At 42.5% G+C, this 23,370-nt stretch overlaps 1 protein-coding gene across 1 annotated transcript in view; it reads right to left on the minus strand.

Annotated features, from left to right (window-relative positions):
- The window catches only part of LOC144888136 (leucine-rich repeat neuronal protein 1-like), a 65,485-nt gene extending 43,031 nt beyond the window's left edge, over window positions 1-22,454 (minus strand). The window contains exon 1 of the mRNA XM_078766005.1: window positions 22,374-22,454. The gene's annotated coding sequence lies outside the window, so the exon portion shown is untranslated. The remainder of the gene's footprint in view (window positions 1-22,373) is intronic.
- Between the last annotated feature and the right edge of the window lie 916 nt (window positions 22,455-23,370).

Below are 23,370 nucleotides of genomic sequence, written 5' to 3' on the forward strand. Positions count from 1 at the left end.
AAAGACAAGGGAACTAATCCCCCCTTGGTAAGGGGAGAAGGCCGGCGTCGAGATCCGCAACAATATATATATATAAATATATATATATATATATATATATATATATATATATATATATATATATATATATATATATATATATATATATACATACATATAAAAGTAAAGAAACAAGTAATAAAAACATTTTAAACTAGAACGCCACTCAGTAGAGGGCATACTCCCACCGTGTGTGGCCGCTGCTGAGCCCTAACTTCCAATGGCAAAAAAATCCTTCAAAAAATTCCTGGATCCGGAATAATATCCTGAGCTTCACCAAAAACTAATCAATTCTTCCTTATCCCAAGGGCAATCATCCTACCAACTTTCATCCAAATCCGTTCAGAACCTTTCCAGATATCTTGTTCACAAACATACGAACACATGAACACACATACGTGCACGCGTGCACACACACACACACACACACACACACACACACACACACACACACACACACACACACACACACACACACACACACACACACACACACACACACACACACACACAGACAGACACTATCGAATGCATTACTCCCTGCGAGAGTAAAAATGTAAAAGGGTGTAGGGATGTTAATCCAAAAGTTATAGAAACAAGGTCTGGATGATCACAATAAATGATCATGTGAAACCATCCCTACATCTTTCTTTGAATAATATTATAGTTTTGTACTTTCAAATCATTTTTTGAAATTCGTGGAAATTTGTTTTTCACTTAGAAGTTTTGGGTTACGATGTGTAAATAAAGGTGGAAAAAGTCTGATTTAATGCAATTTAATTCCAGGCTATGAGGTAACAAAAGGTGAAAAATTTGAAAGGGAGTGTGGACTTTCTATAGGTACTGTATATACACAACAGACCCCATCACTGCAGTGGGAACCAGGAAGCAAGAGCGACACCAGCTATTGGTCAGGAAATACGTGCCACACACTACCTTTCTGTGATATACAAAACAGTTCTGGGGATAACCAGAAACAATTTAAATATTCTTCTGGCTAAACAGTTGCATCGGCTCCACTTATTAGGGATTAGCTTAGTAGAGCTACAGTCCCCTACACATCCCTCCGAAGGATTGTTCTGCAGTCGATACCGGGAAGATAATTTCATTCTCAATTTAATAGTTTCTTTGGTAAGGGTTTTACTGGGTAGTTTGCCATTGCCTTCCCAGCAGTAGTTTGGTCGGAACTTGTAATTTGTTCAGGGTGCCAGAGATAACTAGCCCATTCTTATTGAAAGACACCAACCGTGGGATATTTAACGTCCGCCAAATAATGCCGGTAGACAGGAACATCTACCCTGCCTGTGAAACACCGGGATGAACAGTTGGGATTCAAACCCAGGATAGATACTTAGAGGCGAGTTTGCGTACCTCTAGGACACCCTGCCATTCCAATGCACTATTACGTACGTAATATATAGATTGTTTTAATATAAGCAACAAGTTTTCAGAAATGATACACCCACGGTCAATTTCGTTTAGTTATATCGTACATCTCGCTTTCTAATAAGGATAATGATTTATCATAAACCAATCTGTTTAATTGTGTTACGATTTATGATGATGTTAAATCCAACTCAAGCTGTCTTATTTATACTGTGATCTCAGGCTGGTGGAGGAGTCCGCATATGCATCGTTTTTCAAATGTAGGACAAATCAAATGTGGGAGACATCACAATACAATTGCAGGAATTACAACGACATGAGGAGACGATGTGATTGATTGATTTCTTGCCAATGAGGGTCGAGCTCATCTCAACTCACATTCCCCTGAAACACCTTCCATCTGTTTACATTTTCCTGCAATAGTTATTTGAAGGTCTTCTTCACCAGGTCTATCGGTGTCGCTTTCAATTACAAGTAACGGTGAAGTGTCTGCGTTTGACCATATTGTCTCCTTAGCAACATTCCCGTTGTGCCTCTGCCTTTTGGACCGAATAATGAATCTCCAGATGAGATTCAAGTGGGAAATGAATAGATGATTGTTTCTGCTTCCACAATATTTGCCTCTTATGCGCAAAATAAATGGAAAGGTTTAGTTACTGATTGATCACATCGACTGGGAAAAAAGGCTCTTCACTCATATGTGTCCACCTGTGCTTTGGTTTGTCCACATGTGCTTTGTATAACATTTTGGATGGTGTTGTTTTATTTAGCTTTATGAAAAAACAAGTTGTTTTCCAAAAAAAAGAGGTGAAAAATGACAGCAGTGGGACCAGCAGAAAGTGATATGAGGGAATTCCTGTTAATTTCAGGACTTTTAGTTCAAATACTTCACACTGTGATGATTTATTTAAAGTTATTACAATGTCATTTACATGGATGTAAAGTACAATTCCATCTCTTAATGTCACCTTCATGTGTACAAACTCCTTTATTAGGCCTTGAATCTGTTAAAAAGGTAATCAACTGTTCAACTTTGGTTCAGAAAGAACATTTTTGACATCATGGTTGAGAGAATACATTTCCATCAGCACTCCACAACATCGTTAATGACTTGACAAATGGACCACTGGCATGTCGATGGGTTTTACAGATTTGCTGACTTAGTCAGGTTCACTATGTTAACAAATATAATTTCTTTCAAAATTTTGGGATTAGCAAACCTGTACATTTTTGGAATCTTCAGAGCACGGAGAATCTGAAAATCAATGTTGGCATTTGCACAGACACCTGCCTGGCCGCCATTTTGGATTTTGAAAATGGCCGCCATAAAATACATATTTTGCACGATCTCGGCTTCCAGTCAACCTAGAGACTTGATTAAATATGCTAATCCTATGTTTTCTGGGTCAAGGAATCCAATAAAGGCCTCAAAATAGTGCTCAGGATTATAGAAAAGCAACAAACAAAGGTGATTGAAAACCATTGTCTTTATATTTGTGATATAACTGTATTACATAATACATGATATTGCAAGTCCGTTGAAGTTATAGGTTGTTATAGGAAGTTATAGGTAGTATCAGATTGAACTATAAGTCCTATACACAGGATCTACGAGGTCTATACCGTTCAGGAATATGCTTTTACAGATCTTCATCACTGTCCTGAGTGTCATTTTCGCAAAGGTGTCGACGCAAATGTAAACATTAATTTTTGGATTCCTCATGCTCTGAATATTCCAAAAATGTATAATTTTGCTAATCTACCAAAATTTTGAACGAAAAAACATAGTGAACCTAACTAACTCCTCCTGACATGAAAAACTCACACTCATATCTTATTGGGATTGTCTGCCATTTTGATTGCATGAAAACACATGCTTGAGCTGGGGGATAATGCTTAAACTTGAGCTGGGGGATAATGCTTAAACTTGAGCTGGGGGATAATGCTTAAACTTGAGCGGGGGGATAATGCTTAAACTTGAGCGGGGGGATAATGCTTAAACTTGAGTGGGGGGATAATGCTTAAACTTGAGCGGGGGGATAATGCTTAAACTTGAGCGGGGGGATAATGCTTAAACTTGAGCTGGGGGATAATGCTTAAACTTGAACTGGGGGATAATGCTTAAACTTGAGCGGGGGATAATGCTTAAACTTGAGCTGGGGGATAATGCTTAAACTTGAACTGGGGGATAATGCTTAAACTTGAGCGGGGGGATAATGCTTAAACTTGAGCTGGGGGATAATGCTTAAACTTGAACTGGGGGATAATGCTTAAACTTGAGCGGGGGGATAATGCTTAAACTTGAGCGGGGGGATAATGCTTAAACTTGAGCAGGGGATAATGCTTAAACTTGAGCGGGGGGATAATGCTTAAACTTGAGCGGGGGGATAATGCTTAAACTTGAACTGGGGGATAATGCTTAAACTTGAGCGGGGGGATAATGCTTAAACTTGAGCTGGGGGATAATGCTTAAACTTGAGCGGGGGATAATGCTTAAACTTGAGCAGGGGATAATGCTTAAACTTGAGCGGGGGATAATGCTTAAACTTGAGCTGGGGGATAATGCTTAAACTTGAGCTGGGGGATAATGCTTAAACTTGAGCTGGGGGATAATGCTTAAAGGAGACTTCCTCATTTATGGAGACCACAAAGTTTACAACTTGGAGAAAAATTGCTCTACCAGTTTGGAGCAGAAAAGGGATTTCCCAACTGGGTACTTTCACTGTGCGTTGTTATGGCAACAGCATCCATCGGGTATGAGAAATTCAACATTATTATAATTTGGAGACCATGTCCGAGAGACAACACTGACAATGATTCTTCAATACAAGACAAGGGGTTGGCCTCCATTTCAGATTGTTCAAGGAAAAGGTGTACTTCTTTGTTGATGGCAGTGTCTCAGTCGGTACTACCTGGTCCTGACTTTGCCATGATAAGGGTAGGCCCGAGTTACTATACTAGTTTGCCAGTTTGCTTGGAATGACTATGGGGTCATCGGTTGGGCAGCAATGCCGAGTGGGACCCATTTTATGTCTGTTATACCTGCTATGGTGATACAGCCAAGAGATGGCTGTTTCATTCCAAGCTTTAAAGGATCTTCTTATTTGTATTCCCAGGTACAAACTGCTGTGGTCAATAAGTGAGAGTTATTGGGCCCATCTACCATCATGAGTGAGTGACACGATTGACATCGGGAATAAAATGTGGAAAGTGTAAATTTCTTACATCCTACATCAAACTGTCCACCATCCCCCAAAAAACCGTTTTCTGCATAAACACAGTGTTTCGACATTCAGTAGTCGGACATAAAGTGAATGGATTGCCACACTTCCATGCAAATGATATGCAAATGAACCGTTTGGGGGAAAAGGCCACCTTGAATTCCACTTGAGTTATATTGTGGCTTATGATGATTTTTTATTGAGAAACTCAAATCTCACTTTAAGGTTTCAAGAGGTTCGTCTGAATTTCTGTTGGGGTCATTCTTGTCACGTGATACCGTGATACCATTGGGGCGAAATAAGTGAAAAAGGGGATATTTTAATTGTATTACTTTTCCCTGTGTGCGTGGTTTGTGTCCGTGTGAGAGGATCCTCGAAGTAGAATTTAGTTTGACCTCAGCATTTATTTTCGTCCGGGCCTCATTTTATTATCAATCGTTATTGTTGCATATTTGTTGTCGCGTTTCGGTTTCGGAATAAACCCGCGTGTTTGGTGTAGTTAAACGCCTCGTGTCTCTTCCATCCTGTGTGCACAATAACCGCCATATTGGATGTCGCCTTGGGAGTTAAAGCTGATTCGGCTCATCCATCCAAGGCTGGTGTTAACTAGCTACGGACGTGACACGATGTTGATACATCTATTAATATGACCCCACTGCCAAGCCGCAATGAGCCGGCGAAGCCAAAGCCAAAGCCTCCTAGTTCACAACAAACATACAAAATACAAAACAAAATACAAACAAAACAAAAAAATACAAAACATACAAACAAAATAACAAAACAAAATACAAAACAAAACAAAACATACAAAATACAAAACAAAATACAAACAAAACAAAAAAATACAAAACATACAAAACATACAAACAAAATAACAAAACAAAATACAAAACAAAACATACAAAATACAAACAAAATAGTAAACAAAACATAACAAAACATACAAAACACAAAAATACAAAAACTGACAAAAAAATATTTGACGCCGTTTTCAGCCTCCGAAACGCGGTAATAAGCTTTTTTGAAATATTTTTTCAATTGGTTCTCATTGGTTGGTTCTAATTGGTTCGAATTGGTTCTAATTAGTTCTCTCGAATCTCATTGGTTCTGGTGTTTGGTGAAGATTTTCGTTGAAGATACCCAGGGCCCGTGTGGGCCCGGGGAACGAGGTTGGCCTTAAAGTATTTTAATTACAAATTAGAGCTGCATTAGATTGTGAATCAAAAAAAAGACAGGTGAAACAAACTCCTATTGAACTTTTTCGCAATTTTTTATGCATACTTCCGCATCCGCAAGATGGCGGCCTCCATGGAGCGATTTGGTGCGTCAAAGCTTCGAAATTCTCAAAGGATCCTGAAAAATCTGGCTTTTCACCATAATACGTACGCGTTCATTCACAACACCGGCTATTAGCCCCCCCCACACACAGCAGGAGACAGGGTTTTGTAATCACTTCTGTGTGTTTGCCTGTCTGTGTGTGTGTGTGTGTGTGTGTGTGTGTGTTTGTGTGTCTGTGTGTGTGTGTGTGTGTGTGTGTGTGTGTGTGTGTGTGTGTGTGTGTATGTGTGTGTGTGTGTGTGTGTATGAATGCGTGTGTGTATGTCTGTCTGGGCCGGAACTTTTTTCTACCATTTGAGTTTTGTCATCAAATTTTCAACAAAGCTTTATTATGAGAATATGGAGAAGGCAAATTAATAATTTGGTCAAAAGGTCAAAGGTCAGCGTCACTTGAGTCAGCGTCACTTGAAATCATCAATTTTCATCCAATTGACCTGAAATTTTAAGAATTTGCATATTGGATCACTGAATTGGTTCACTAATCAAAAACTACTTGATTTTTTATATCTAAAGCTCAAAGGTCAAGGCTGCATAAAATCAATCAATTTTCATTTTGTATTTTTACATCTACCACAACCGAAAGTGGATGGAGATTATGTTTTCACCCCTGTCTGTCTGTCTGTTACTTGCAATTTCGAAGATTTTTCAAGTATATTGGTCGGTTGCGTTTGTTATTCTGTCTGGTTGTTTGTCACTCGCCTACAGGTCACAATTCTAAACCAATCATCATAAAACTTCATCAAGTTGTAGAGGTCGTCACAATTGAGAAGTCTATTGGTTTTGAGGGCAAAGGTCAAAGGTCATCTGGAGGGCAAACTTTTAAAATCGCCATTTTGAATCCAATTGACTTGAAAATTAAACAGCATTTGTATATTGAGTCACTACATTGGAAAACCAACTTTTATGAGGTCAAAAGTCAACTCAAGGTCAAACTTCCAAAATAATCAATTTTCATCTGAAAAACCATCAATTTTCATCTGATTGACTTATTAATCGAACAGCATTTGCACATTTAGTCACTACATTGGAAAACCAACTTTTATGAGGTCAAAAGGTCAACTCAACGTCAAACTTCTAAAATCATCATTTTTCATCTGAAAAATCGTTACTTTTCATCCTATTGACCCAAGCTTTGATCAAGATCGTCAATTTTAATCTTGTTGAAATGGACAATTTGCTGGATCAATTGCAACCTATTTTGGGGGGGGGGGGGGGGGTGGATTCTGCAAGTATCGTGCTACGCACAACATGTTTCTTGTTTGTTTGTTTGTCTGTCTGTGAACAGGATATCTCAAAAAGTTCGGAAGAAATTTGGCAGAGAGATAGTGTATGTGACACGGACCAAATTATTAGATTTTGGTGAAGATCCGGATTCGGATCCGGCTAGTAGAATTTTTTTAAATGATTCTTCACAATTGGGAGATGGGGCAAAAAAACGATACATAGCAGGATATCTCAAAAAGTTGTGCACGGATTTGGACGAAACTTGGTGGACCGCTTTTGTGTGTGACAAGGTCTAATCAATTCGATTTTGGTGACGATCTTAATATGGATTCGGATACGAGAATTATTTAATTTCGAAGCTAATCTTCACCATTGAGAGATTGGGCCAACAGCGATAAATAACATGATATTTAAAAAAGTTATGGACGAATTAGGAAGGTGGACAAGTTGGTTAGGTGACAAAAACAAGCCGATTAGATTTTGGTTCAGGTCCGAATCGAGATCCGGCCTCTAAATAGGATGCAAAACATGAACTGTTCATCCTGGCGGAGGTATGCGCTTTACCGAGTGCCGCTCTAGTTACCCTGCACTCGCGAAACAAAAAGCGGGGGTAAGCATTTGTCTGCGTACGTGTGTCGTATGTACATGTGCCATGTCTGCATTTTTCAAATTCATTTTGGTCCGTTGGTCCGATTGACACGGAATTTTACCATAGGAGCGCCTCCACCCGTACAATTTTTTTATTCATAATTATGACGTCATAGGTCACGTGGTACGGACGCCATCTTGGAAAAAAGTTACACCTCTATATCTCCCAAACCGCTCAATGCAAAAAATGGAAACATGGCTCATTGTCAAGTACTCCCCATGGGGAATAAGATATGTTGGTGATGATGTCATCGGTGCCTTAATTATGACGTCATAATTCTACAAGTACAACGCTTGATCTGATCAGTATAAAAAAAAAAAATTCCTCTGCAACTGTTAGTCCAATTGGCACGAAATTTTCAGAATATGAGCGGCTCCTGTGGAATTTTAAAAATAATAATTATGACGTCATAGGTCACGTGGTTCAGGCGCCATCTTGGAAAAATCGAAAAAAGTTGCACCTCTATATCTCTGAAACCGCTCCATGGAAATAAATTGGAACATGGCTCATTGTCAAGTACTCCGCTTGGGGAATAAGATATGTTAATGATGATGTCATGGCACCTTAATTATGACGTCATAATTCGACAAGTACAACGCTTGATTCGATCAGTATGAATTTTTTTTCTCTGCAATTCTTGGTCCAATTGACACAAAATTTTCACCATAGGAGGGCCTCCTCCTGTAGAATATTTGAATGATAATTATGACGTCATAGGCCATGGGTTACAGGCGCCATATTGGAAAAACCGAAAAACGTTGCACCGCTATGTGTCCAAAACCACTCTATGGAAAAAATAGAAACGTGGCTCATTGTAAATAACTCCGTATGGGGAATAGGTGTTGTTAACAATGGCATCATTGGTGCCATAATTATGACGTCATAATTCGACAGGGACAATGCTTAGTCTGATCAGTTTGAAATGTATTGAGCATGATCTATGCAACAATTATATTAGAGAATATAAATGTATTATGTCATCGCTCACGTGGTCTGGCAGCCATATTGGATGAAAAACCAAAAGAGTTGGCTCACACCAAGTTGACTACGCAGGGGAAGTATTCTATGAATACCATCCAGTTCGTAAACGGTTTTCGTTATTTTGAGCAGACAGAATAAGAAGAAGACGACGTCTGAATACAAACGGACATGGACAGGCTTTGCATTTCCAGATGATTTCTGCTTTCCTAATGTCCTAATTATTACACATGTTCAATTATCCATCCCTTTAATGCCGTTGTCCTGCAGGTAATTGCAGGTCTTCGATTGACCTGAAGGCGTGCACACTCCGCAATTTGTTGATCAAAATGGAGGTTTTTGTTTCATGTATACAAAGTTGGTCTGCAATGTGTGCTTGCAATTTGCAGCCATCTGAACACTCACATGGAACATATCAAATAACATACAAGACAAACGTCATGCCACAAGACAAATCAGGACATGTTCTATTCCACCAGGACATGTTGATGGGCAAATGCCATAAATACCATGAGCCTAAGGGTAAAGGCAAATGAAGTGGAGCTCATCTGAAGAAGGAGATCTCTTCGTCAGAGCAAATAATGAACCCCTCCTTTACTCTAACGAAGGCCTCGTGTTCAAAACATCAGTCACACATCGCTTCCCATGGCAGTGAACAAACTCCCATCATTTTTCCGTTGATGAAAATCTATGGTGTATCTGCGATTGAAAGAAGGCTTATGAGTGAAGTGATTTAATGGGAATGCCAAACAGGTAAACCCAAGTTATGTACACTTTCATAAATCATTCTGGGCTCCGTACTTCATACTTGTCTTTTTGACATGTTATGAGAGAGAACAGGAAGGAGAGTTACAGAGAGCAGGAGGGAGGGAGAGAGAGAGTGAGAGAGGAGAGAGAAAGTGAGAGAAAGTGAGAGAGGAGAGAGAGAGAGAAGCAGAGAGTGAGAGAGGAGAGAGAGAGAGAGAAGGGAGAGAGAGAGAGAGGGAGAGAGAAAGTGAGAGAGGAGAGAGAGAGAGAGAAGGGAGAGAGTGAGAGAGGAGAGAGAGAGAGAAGGGCGACAGTGAGAGAGGAGAGAGAAAGTGAGAGAGGAGAGAGAGAGAGAAGGGAGAGAGTGAGAGAGGAGAGAGTGAGAGAGGAGAGAGAGAGAGAGGAGAGAGTGAGAGAGGAGAGACAGAGTGAGAGAGGAGAGAGTGAGAGAGGAGAGACAGAGTGAGAGAGGAGAGAGTGAGAGAGGAGAGAGTGAGGGAGAGAGAAGGGAGAGAGTGAGAGAGGAGAGAGTGAGAGAGGAGAGAGAGAGAGAGGAGAGAGTGAGAGGTGAGAGAGGAGAGAGTGAGAGAGGAGAGAGTGAGAGAGGAGAGAGTGAGAGAGGAGAGAGTGAGAGAGGAGAGAGGAGAGAGGAGAGAGAGAGAGGAGAGAGGAGAGAGTGAGAGAGTGAGAGAGGAGAGACAGAGTGAGAGAGGAGAGAGTGAGAGAGGAGAGAGTGAGGGAGAGAGAAGGGAGAGAGTGAGAGAGGAGAGAGTGAGAGAGGAGAGAGGAGAGAGGAGAGAGTGAGAGAGGAGAGAGTGAGAGAGGAGAGAGTGAGAGAGGAGAGACAGAGTGAGAGAGGAGAGAGTGAGAGAGGAGAGAGTGAGGGAGAGAGAAGGGAGAGAGTGAGAGAGGAGAGAGTGAGAGAGGAGAGAGTGAGAGAGGAGAGAGTGAGAGAGGAGAGACAGAGTGAGAGAGGAGAGAGTGGGAGAGGAGAGAGTGAGAGAGGAGAGAGTGAGAGAGGAGAGAGTGAGAGAGGAGAGAGTGAGAGAGGAGAGAGTGAGAGAGGAGAGAGTGAGAGAGTGAGAGAGGAGAGAGTGAGAGAGGAGAGACAGAGTGAGAGAGGAGAGAGTGAGAGAGGAGAGAGTGAGGGAGAGAGAAGGGAGAGAGTGAGAGAGGAGAGAGTGAGAGAGGAGAGAGAGAGAGAGAGAGGAGAGAGTGAGAGGTGAGAGAGGAGAGAGTGAGAGAGGAGAGAGAGAGTGAGAGATGAGAGAGTGAGAGAGGAGAGAGTGAGAGAGGAGAGAGTGAGAGAGAGAGAGAGAGAGAAGGGAGAGAGTGAGAGAGGAGAGAGAGAGAGGAGAGAGTGGGAGAGAGAGAGAGAGGAGAGAGTGAGAGATGAGAGAGTGAGAGAGGAGAGAGTGAGAGAGGAGAGAGTGAGAGAGAGAGAGAGAGAGAGAGAGAGAGAGAGAGAGAAGGGAGAGAGTGAGAGAGGAGAGAGAGAGAGGAGAGAGTGGGAGAGAGAGAGAGAGAGAGGAGAGAGAGAGAGAGGAGAGAGAGAGAAGGGAGAGAGGAGAGAGAAAGTGAGAGATGAGAGAGAGAGAAGGGAGAGAGAGGAGAGAGAGAGAGGGAAGGGAGAGAGAGGAGAGAGAGAGAGAGGGAAGGGAGAGAGAGAGAGAGAAGGGAGAGAGAGGAGAGAGAGAGGGAAGGGAGAGAGAGAGAGAAGGGAGAGAGAGGAGAGAGAGAGAGAGAGGGAATGGAGAGAGAGAGAGAGAAGGGAGAGAGAGGAGAGAGAGAGAGAGGGAAGGGAGAGAGAGAGAGAGGGAAGGGAGAGAGAGAGGGGGGGAAGGGAGAGAGAGAAGGGAGAGAGAGGAGAGAGAGAGAGGGAAGGGAGAGAGAGAGAGGGAAGGGAGAGAGACTTGACTTTTACATCCTTTTATTACAAAAATATCAAAAAGTATATTTTGTAAAACATATAAATACAACCATTTCACAAAGCATTTCACAAATCAGAGGTAAAAAAAACAAGCAAAACCATTTAAAAGGGAACATTTACATGAAGACCATTAGTACATCAAGAAAGGGAACAGGAAAAAAATAGTAAAGTGTTTTGCTCCTCACAAAGAAATCATATCGTGCTTGAGGAGTGATCAATCTGTGATCAGCACACCATTTTGCACAGAGCAAAGTGCATTATTCAATGCCCATATACTTTTAAAGATCAGTACTTTATCCATATATGTATAGAAACAAAATTCTGTTTTAATCCGGGCAAAAACAAGTCCTTTAAAACAGGCCGGGAGGTTATCTGTACATCTTGTAGGATTTTCAATTTGCATTTTCCTCGTGCGATATATTGCTTTCTTTGCCATGGCAACGAGAAAGTTCGCTAGGGCCACTTCTATTTGGTGTGTGTTTGAGGCAAAGCAAAAAATGAAAGAATTCAAAGTAAAGTTTAAAGAAAGCTTCATGCACATTTCATGCAGCAAACCAAATAAAGGAATCAAGCGCGCACATTCAACATAAGCATGTGACACGGTCTCAAGAGCACCACAGAAGGGACAATGCTCAGATATTTCCGAAGAAAAAACATGCAAGAGCTTATTGGTGGGTAATACCCAATGTGCCAACCTCCACGACAGGTCGGCAGTTTTCTTTGGAATAAGTATGTGATAATAGGCTTTCCAGTTAGGTTGGAAGGGGTATTCTGTAGGCAAGCAATTGTGCCACTTCCTTGACTGCCAAGTTCCTAAGGAGGGCCGGATTGCTTTGACACAGGCCTGGTATATTGCACGATTTTCCAGACCTGCAGATCCAAAACGTATTTTTGGTAAATATTTTATTATTGTGCCACAATTCATTACAGTGGGGGTGACTTCTAAATTTGGGAAACAGAGGCTTGGCTCACAAACAATTAGGCCATCACCAGTGCGAGGAGATTGCTCCCAGTGCACCTTAACTTTGCGGTATACGCTAAGTATTTCGCATAGCACAGCAGATATTATGCGGTTTGACCGCATGCCAACTTTATTTGCAAGTGCTGCAGCACTTAACCATGTCTTTGTCTCAATCATTAGATCAGCAACGTGATGGACACCATTCTGAACAAAATAATCAATAAAAGAGCGTTCCGTTCTTATTCTTTTGAAGAGAGAGTTGTAGAAAAGAGGCTCTCTGAAAAACATCTCTTGGGTGTAGGAAACATAATCACGGTCGACCATGAAAACACGCCAAGCATTCAAAATTATATTGTAAAATGGTGGAAGCAAGGACAGATCAATACATTTCATGTTCATTAGGAATAGACCAAATGAATAGTCTAGCATGCCGGCTTGACGGAGGAGGAGGAGAGCAGTGGACCTCCAGGCTAGGTCTGATGGACCATAGAGAAGCCGCCAGATTGAGGCAATGCCAAATGCCATAGCCCTGCATACGATGTCCACAAGACCATGCCCACCTTCCTCTAAGGGAAGATTCAAGATCTCTGGACGAAGCCAATGTTTTCCACTCCAGAAGAAGTTTATTATTGTCTTCTGTATATTCAGCAGAAAGCGTTCAGGAGGTGGAATGGCTTTGATTCTGTGCCACAGTATAGATGCTGCTAGGTTGTTTATGACCAGGACTCGTCCCCGGTATGAAAGCAAAGCCAGCAAACCTTTCCATTTCCGCAGCTTTTGTTCGAGAGAGTCAGCGAGACCCTCCCAATTTTTCGCTTGTGTTGCTTCATCACCGATGTAAACACCAAGGTACTTCATTCCGTTGAGGGACCAGGTGAGGTGTTTCGGGAGGACAGGCATAGGGCGCTGGCATGGGCCCATCCACATCGCCTGGCACTTGTTCCAGTTTACCAAAGCTGAAGAAGCTGAACCATAATAGTCCAAGCAATCCACCAGTTTCTTTATCTCATCACTATTATGTACGATGGCGCAAATATCGTCAGCATATGCAGAGACTTTCACAGGCCTTGTGAGCAAATTTTTGCATCCGGTTAGGATGCTGCGGACTTTGATTAAAAGAGGCTCAATGGTTAAAGAGTACAGAATACCAGATAAAGGACATCCCTGACGGATACCCCTTCCAACCTTTACAGGTGAAGTTAGCTCAGAGTTTACTCTGAGTATTGAGGAAATGCCATTATAGAGCAGTTTTACCATGGAAAGAAAAACAGGACCAAGTCCAAAACACTCTAGCACCTTGAAAAGATATACATGACTTACACGGTCAAAAGCCTTCTCTTGGTCAAGCACAATCAAACCAAGATTGTCATTTTTTATTTTACACACATCCCAAAGATCTCTTAATAAAAAAATGTTATCGTGTATCTGTCGGTTAGGGATACAGAAAGACTGATCACTTTGAATCAACGATTCTAGGAGTGGGGCGATGCGTCGAGCTAGAACTTTAGAAAATATTTTATAATCTGAAGTTAGGAGAGAGATTGGACGCCAATTATCAATGAGCTGAGGGTCTCCTTTCTTTGGTAATAGACTAATGACTGCTCTACGGCAGCTCATCGGCAAGTCACCACAACGTAATGAACTATTAAAGACCTCCAATAGTTCTGGGCCTAATAAGGGCCAAAAGGATTTATAAAACTCTATTGGGAGGCCGTCCAACCCAGGAGATTTACCCGTAGGTAAAGAAGCAAGGGAAAGTGTAAGCTCTTCCAAGGAAAGTAAGGAGCCAAGCTGATCCCTTTGAGCAGCACTTAGCATGGGTAAGTCAGATGTGAAGTAACTTATTGAGCCATCGTCAACATCATTTGCCATAAACAGGTCTGAAAAGAAGTTATAGACCTCCCTCTTTATATTATCTTGTGACGTCACAGTGTTACCAGTTGAGAGCTTTAAGGTTTCAATTTGCCTTTGATTGGTAGTCTTTTTATCAAAATGGAAAAAAAATTTGGTCGGTGCATCTAAATTATATAGCTGATCCATCCGTAGACGGACCATTGCACCTTTTGCTTGGTATTCGACCAGGCTGTTTAGTAGAGTCTTCTTTTCCATAAGCAAATGATTATTTGTTCTATTGGGGCTATTTGCCACATCAGTTTGCAACTTCATTATTTCCTTTTCTAGTGTGAACCTCTCCCTTTTTACACTGAAAGAAGAGAAGTAATTAAACTGTTGGCAAAAGACAGCGATCTGCGCCTTTGCGTAGTCCCACCACAATATCGGGTTATCAAAATTATTCTTTCTTTCTTTGAGGCTAATCCAAAACACTTTGAAAGCTTCACAAAAAGCAGCATTTTCCAGCAACATGACATTGAACTTCCAATATGGGCTGCCATGTTGCTGCAGAGCAAGCTTAAAGGACAAGGTTACAGCCAGGTGATCAGAAAAAAGAGAAGGCACAATATCAGATTTCAATATCTTGTCAAGCATTACAGTATTGACATAAATTCTGTCTAACCTGGCTAGTGTGTGCATCTGAGACGTACATCTAGACCAAGTAAACTGCCGTTGCATAGGGTGCTGAATACGCCAGACATCTATTAATCCCGTCGTCTTGATGATTTTCTCCAAAGGTATGGCAGATCTAGGATGTGGCTCCGCACTGTTTCTATCTAACGCAGGGTCAAGAGTGCAGTTGAAGTCGCCACTCATTATAAAAGAGCAATTTAAGTCAATTGTACTCAGAAGATCTTCTAGCTTTAGAAAGAAGTTTTGCCTTTCAGCATTCTTACAGGGGGCATATATGTTTACAAAAACAAAGATTTGATTATTGGCAGTGAATTGAAGACAAGCCAGATGTCCGGGAATTATTTCATTATATTGAACTTGTGTGAGTGTTAATGAGGAGGAGACAAAGAAAGCAATTCCAGCAGTGAGACAATTGATATCACTGAAGAACCACTGGCCCTTCATTAGCCTTCTCCATTGGGCTTGGCCATTCAGATCTCCATGCGTTTCTTGCAGTAACAAGACATCCAGGTGCAAACGCCGGGTCAGATCTTTTACCTGAACTTTGCGTTCTAAACTAACACCACCGTTAATGTTTAGACTACCAAAACTAACACTCATTCTTTCGGAAAAAGAAAGAAGATAAATAACTAAATAGATCAAAAAACCCATGGGGACCTCATTTACGAAGCTCCTGCCGAGCTTTCTGGATCATTTTTCTTAGCCGGTGCTTCTGAGCATCAGTGAAATTTGGAGTGTCAGGGTTGTGCACAATTTCCTTCAATTTAAAAATCAACATCTGCAGATCAGGGAAATGATCTTTCAGTTCAATGTTCCTTTTCCGATAGGAATCTCTCAAAAAGTCCTGAAGCTCGTCATCCGAAGGGCTGTTTACAGCCTTTAGAATCTGAGAGGACTCCTCTTGACCCTCACCATCAGATTCCTCATATGGGGAATCAATTGGTGTTTCAGCTTCCTGGCGCACATCACATGATTGCTCAGTTTCAATAAAGTAAACTTCTTCAGGAACGTTTTGTGCCAGAGTCACATTTGAAACTTCTTCGGGATGCGAGGTGGGGGGCTCCAAGCATGTTTGTGACATGACCACCATGCTCGATTCAAGGATGTCACTCTCCTCCAGTGGATTTAAATTATCCTCTTTTATTCTCTCTGTGCCCTTATTTTCCTCATTTATTCCTTTTTTAGGGGGAGATTTTAAGTGCTTTTCCTCCTCTTGCGATTGACAGGAGGAAGCTGCACAATGAACGTCCTCGTGTGAGATGACACTGTCTGAAGGATCAGCGACACTCACGGGGATTGGAAAGTTAGAATCCACTTTTTCCTTGATGATGTTTGTACTAGTGGAGGTGTCCTTTTCCTCCAATAAGGCAAACCTGTTTTCACATTGAAATCCAGTGATGGAGTTTTCACTGATTTGCCTTTTCCCAGAAGGTGACGCACTTCTTACAGCCGATTTACGTTTTTTTACTTTGGAAACGGTGACAAACCCCTCATTTGCGCAGTCCATTGATTCAACGGGAGGGGGCGTGTCCACTTGTTTACCTGGTTTATCCTGCACATTTGTCGAGCAGGAAACGTTAACATTAATCTGCGAGTCATTGTTTCCCGTTTCGACCATGTTAGGCTGTTCCTTCTGATTGCGGCAAAACCGTTTCATATGTCCCACTGCACCACAACCAAAGCACTTTAGGGTGTCGGTGGTGATGTATACTTGATAATCGCGGCCATTTGTCGTGAATTTTAAAGCAACATTCAAGGAGGGATATTCCTTTTTGAGAACCATAAAGACCTGCCTACGGAAACTCATCACGTGACTGACACGTTCATCCTTACAGCCCAAAGGGAGCATTATTAATGGGGACACACATTGCCCATATCGCTGCAGCGCTGCAAGGATTGTATCGGTATCGAGAAATGGTGGTGCATTTGAAATAACCACTTTCTGAGCAGGAGTATCCAAGGGATAAACCATAACAAAGTGTCCGGAGTCGAGGGACAAACCTTGTTGTACGATGAGAGCAATGTGCTCTACATCGGACACAAACACGATAACCCGTTTGTTCATACGCGACGCCGCACGTACCTTATCGAACCCGATCATGTTCCCGATCGTGAGAACAATAGCTTCGACTGTAATACCCTCGGGTGGAGAACACGCAATGCCATGCTCACGTGATAATTGCTCAAACGCTGCATATCGCTGCGAGTGAGCAGCCGCCATGTTTGGACACACGAGGCTCGACCTCGTCCTCCCAGCTCGGGAAGAAGAAGTTAGTAATGTACTCCGACTTTCCCAGCTTAGGGAAAGGGAGCGTTGAAAAAACAAACTAAGGAAATATAAGCGGGAAAAAAAGGTTTGAAGTGAAGAAAATAAGTCGGGGGAAAAAACAACAGGGAACCGCCCAAAAACGGCGATTACCTTAACCTGCACAATAAGTGTGCTCTATGGCTCTCTCTCTCGTCTCAACATAGAAGGGGAAACACAGGGAAGCTTTACAAATAGAAACAAGCACACGAAGGAGCGAAATGGGGGGGAGGAGGGGTGGAACAAACAGCCAAGACAGAGCACTCACGACACGAAGCGAGTAGACGCCATGACACTGCACCCAGCGCACCGACAGCCGATAGGTGGCGACAGAGAGGGAGAGAGAGAGAGAGAGAGAGAGAGAGAGGAGAGAGAGAGAGGAGAGAGAGAGAGGGAAGGGAGAGAGAGAGAGAGAGGGAAGGGAGAGAGAGAGAGAGGGAAGGGAGAGAGAGAGGGGGAAGGGAGAGAGAGAAGGGAGAGAGAGAAGGGAGAGAGAGAAGGGAGAGAGAGGGGAGGGAGAGAGAGAGGGAATGGAGAGAGAGAGAGAGAAGGGAGAGAGAGGAGAGAGAGAGAGAGGGAAGGGAGAGAGAGAGAGAGGGAAGGGAGAGAGAGAGGGGGGGAAGGGAGAGAGAGAAGGGAGAGAGAGGAGAGAGAGAGAGGGAAGGGAGAGAGAGAGAGGGAAGGGAGAGAGAGAGAGGGGGAAGGGAGAGAGAGGAGAGAGAGAGAGGAGAGAGAGAGAGGGAAGGGAGAGAGAGAGAGAGAGGGAAGGGAGAGAGAGAGAGAGGGAAGGGAGAGAGAGAGGGGGAAGGGAGAGAGAGAAGGGAGAGAGAGAAGGGAGAGAGAGAAGGGAGAGAGAGGGGAGGGAGAGAGAGAGATTTGGAGCTTGAGTTAATTTACGATCAATTTTGGATAATACATTTGTATGCTTTTGTTGCTTTTGCGATTGTGTACTTGGATATACTTACTGTATATGCATAGACTTACTGTATACGCATAGACTTACTGTATACGCATAGACTTACTGTATACGCATAGACACTGTATACGCATAGACTTACTGTATACGCATAGACACTGTATATGCATAGACTTACTGTATACGCATAGACTTACTGTATACGCATAGACTTACTGTATACGCATAGACTTACTGTATATGCATAATGCATATACTTACTGTATATGCATGTGTGATTTCTACGTTTAATAAGGATCAAAGCAAACTTTCATTCATTGCGCATATTTTTGAACATCAAAAGCATTTCCCAACTCACGGGCTGCAGATCATATGTGTTTGCTCTGAAATTGGAAACCCAAATGCTCTTTCTGACTTCATCCCAAGGAGGACGAAATCATCCAGGTTCTGCTTCAAAATCCAACTTGTTTATTATATTCTTTCTTACTTCCTTTCCATCCACTTCCCTCCCTCCCTCTCCCCTTAGTTCCCCCTGTACCCCCACCTCCTCACAGGTAAATATGAATAAAGAGCTCGTACCTATGCGGGAGAAATGTCTGCCTGATTGGGAGAACCTGCCTGCAATTACTTTGGGCACTTTGGTGCACATATATGATCCAGACGCTCCTCTTTCACTGATCCTATTGTAAGTTATTCATGAAGCATCGGTCTTCTGTATCAAAGGCAGAAAATATCACCACTACCTGATGAGGTTGCTGCAACGTAGATCACGTGAAGCATAAACCACTCAGCCTTCTGCTCACAACAAACAACATAATGAAATGCGCTATCAAAAAAAACGTCATTCATATGTTGCAGCACATTCGTTTCCAGACTGATGGTGCAGTTTTATCCGGTTCAAGCATCGACACACACGCTCGTATTGGTGACACAAGGATGAACTAGAACAAGCACTCAGTAGAGCGCACACCTCCGGTACAGAGCACACCTCCGGAAGAGAGCACACACCTCCGCCAGGCTGAACAGTTTATGTTTTGTGTCCACTGATAGGCCGGATCTGGATTTGGACCTGAATCAAAATCTAATCAGCTTGTTGTTGTCACCTGACCAACTCATCCACCAATTTTCGTCCAAATCCGTGCACAACTTTTTGACATATCTTGCTATGTATCGTTTTTGGCCCTATCTCTCAATGGTGAAGAATCACTTAAAAATGAAATAATTCTCATATCCGAATTCATATCCAAATCTTCACCAAAATCGAATCGATTCGTCCTTGTCTGACATACAACCTGTCCACCAGGTTTCGTCCAAATCCGTGCATAACTTTTTTGAGATATCCTGCTATATGTCGGTTTTGGCTTTATCTCCCAAATGGTGAAGAATCTCTTTAAAAATCCTACTAGCCGAATCCGAATCCGAATCCGAATCTTCACCAAAATCTAATCATTTCGTCCTTGTCACATACACTAACTCTTTGTCAAATTTCGTCTGAATCCGTCCACAACGTTTTGAGATATCTTGTTCACAGACAAGCAGACAGACAGGGGTCTAAACATAACCTCCATCGACCTTCAGTGGTGGTGTTAATGACTGATCTGCGTCTCAAGCAGGAGGTCAGGAGAGTTCCATTGGACGTACCATTGTGTATTTCCTCTTGCTTGGTGCGGATTGATGATTCAGCCCTCTGCCAGTGGTGCGAAGGGTCTACTTTATTGGTGGAGGGCTGATTCCCCCTCTGTGCCTGTAAGTAATGAGTAAATTACACTTAATAGCTCCTTTGTTCTCTTTTGTGCTCGGTTTATTGAAGTGGACAATTCCTAAAGACACTGGTTCCAGCATCACTTTGTATTTCCCTTCCCAGCTTCCCCCCTGGCCCCATACCCTCTCCAAGTTCCCCTACCACTTCTCTAAGAACTCACAGCCCCTCTCCACATTCCTGGCAATAACACCACCTCCTCTGCCGCTAACTCTGTGGGCTAAAACATCCAGGGCCACCACTCCAACCTGACATCATCTTCTGAAGAGAATTCTTACTCCCACACACGTCGCTGATTCCTTCGTGTTTCTCCCTAGCTATTGCCTCTTCCGGTTCGACAGTTAGGCCTCAACCCTGTTCAAGGAGTGGAGTTGCACTTTACATCAAGAACTCCATTTATCAATATCCATGTACTTGTCTTATACCTCTAAACTGCCGGAGCACCTTTCGTTGTGACTTCCCCTCTGCTCCCACCGCTTATTTCTATGTGTTGTACCTTCCTCCTAACAGCAACGACTATATTTACACCTGTCTCTCAGCCCTTCCCAAGTCTCTTCCTCATACCTCTCTCACCAGCCATGGCATTGGGGCAGAGGACTTCTGTGACTGGATGGACCTCACTCAATCAATCAGGTAATACCAACTTTCCTGTGAATGTCTTCTGTTCTGCCCGTGCTCCCATTGGTGCTTGTGAGAGTCAACATCTACCTGGATACTTTCAGAGAGCTGCCACAATACTGGTGAGTCTGGCATTTCATCGAGGATGACAGCTGGTGACTGCAGGGAGCCATATCACTTAGGGAATGATCTCCTCTATCGGCTGCCCTTGATATTAACTCAGCTTGGGAATTCTTCCACAGAAACCTGCTTTTTCTTCTGCACAGATTAATCCCATCTCATCTTCAGTTGTCAGACCCTTCCTTCAATGGATGGTACACTGAATTATGTGGTGAGGCAGTTGCCTCGAAACAACTTGGATTTTTATAAAGAGTTGGGGCTCATGGAGGAAGAAAAGCCTCCTCCAAATTACTCCTTGAGGAGTAGTCTGGAGGAGGCTTCTCTTCCTGGAAGGCAAATCCAACTGAAGGCAACCTCAGATCACACCAGAAATCCAACAACAAGTGTGTCTGCTCTCAGGGGAGTCACAGAACCACATATGGCCAACTTCAAGATTGAACCTTCAGACTTGTCTCCTTTTTCAAAATCTTGGTGGCACTTTGTTAAGTCTGCTTCTGAAGTATTCACCCCCTTCTATCCCTTCCCTCCATTCAAATGGCACCAAAGCAGATTCTGTTTTCGTGAGAAGGCCGAATTGTGTCAATTCTGTGATTGCTTCAAAATCTAGTGTCACAATCTCATCACTCGTACCCACCTTATCCAGTCACACCAGAAGGTGGGGAGGTTCCTGGCAACCCTCGACTCTGATTCTGCAAATGGACTGAATGGCATCAGCTCATGTGTGCTAATAATAATGATAATCACACTGTGGTCACACTGTGACACAATATATATATATATACACCTTCTCTGTCCACTCAACTCCCTCATCCTTGCTGTTGAAGTTATGATACAATTAATCTCCGAGGGTCTTGACAGTTTCGTTCAATATTAATTATGAATCTGACGGACACCTGGGTCTGGTTTCAGGCAACTGATGTACTCATTCCCTACAGGAGTGGCAGGAAGGGTCATGTTATTATCCTCTCTAGGGGTATATAGATTACAGTAGATCTAGGCTCGGCTTTAAAGAACATCAGAGGTGTATTCAGTTAGCAAGTTTCCACCCTCCTGCTCTCTCTCGCTCTCTCTCTCTCTGGTAATAAACCATTTGTTAATAAAACCTGTACGTGGTCATTCGAGGTACGGGACTTTGCCATTAAGCGCAACTGAATTGGCTTTAAAAATCTGGTAATGTGCCAATTGGGACACGTGCATTTAACGCACATATGTTGCCATTCAAAAATTACGTGACACTATTTTTTTTAGCAAAGCGTATATGGGCTTGATTAAACCTTACTAACAACTTAACACTCGAATGGAAATCTGACGCAACAAAGCCGGACAGTGTATAATCAGCAGAGGCCAACACAGGCCTGGTTAGGCCCACCAGGAACCATGATGGCGTCCATATCATTTTCTCTCGTACTATGATGGGTGGAGTCAAGCGACAGACGTGGGTGTGGTCCGGACAGCTGCCCGACCAATGGGTGCACATTTCAAAAATCGACCCCCAACAAGAACATGCTCTGCCGCTCTTGCACATCCTCTCTATGCCCTGTTTACTTTATCATTTGACTAAGGTCATCTTCCATCTGGTTGGAAACCATCCAATAGCACTGCATTACATAAAAGGTGCAAAAACTGATCCCCTTAACTCGAGACATATCAGCTTACCTCCAATCATCAGCTAGGTCATGGAATCCATCATCGCAGTTCATAGAAAATCCTTCATTTTCTCCACAATCCTCGACTCTGCACACAAAAAAACATCAATTTATGTGCCTTAAATTTTTTTTCTTTCTTTTTTTTTAAAACATACAAGGCTGCAACACAGTCTTGAAATAATGAAACAATCATCACCTGTATAGAACATTACCTTCATCTAAGAATGCAATGCTAGTCATAACCATTTGTTTCATTTTCTAAAACAATCTGTTCAGCAAAATCACAATACTGAAATTGGTACAACTCCATCACCCACAGTGGATAAATAATTTGTCTGTAGTGTCTGAAACTATAACATCAGACATCAGACATCAGACATGGACGGTGATCGATGAGCAACTCTTGACAACTTGCTGAGACACAAACTTGGCGAGTTATTTCCGTCTTTCACTTTCAAATGTTCAGCTTGGATTCCATTTTATTCGACATATCCTTCCCATTCAAGCTTCTATTGTCGTTCAACTCTGCCTCACCTTCACACTTGGAAACTTCCCCCAGTTCCAGTTCAGTTTTCCTTGTGGAATCATGTACTTTGTCCAAAAAAAAAAAATCGTATTGTGTTATTTGTCTTTCGCAACCCTCATTACATTTGACCATACTGATCAGAGATTGTCTCCTCTGTTTTAACTGTCTCTCCAAAACAATATTATCTCCAAAACAAAACAAAAAAACCCCAAAGACCCAAAAGACTCAAAATACCCCAAAGTCCCAAAAGACCCCTAATACTCTGAAGACCCCTAATACTCAAAAGACCCCAAATACCCTTAAATACCCTGAAGACCCTTAAAGACCGAGATGACCCAGAGGATCCAAAAGACCATGAATACCCAAAATACCAAAAAGACCTCAAGGACGCAAAAGACCCAAAAGTTCCCAAAGACCCAAAATACCCCAAATACCCAAAAGTCCTCCAAGACCCAAAAGGCCCTTAAATACCCCAAGCTCT

The sequence above is a fragment of the Myxine glutinosa genome, chromosome 12 (assembly GCF_964187855.1).
Source record: "Myxine glutinosa chromosome 12, kmMyxGlut1.1, whole genome shotgun sequence".
Lineage (NCBI taxonomy): Eukaryota > Metazoa > Chordata > Myxini > Myxiniformes > Myxinidae > Myxine > Myxine glutinosa.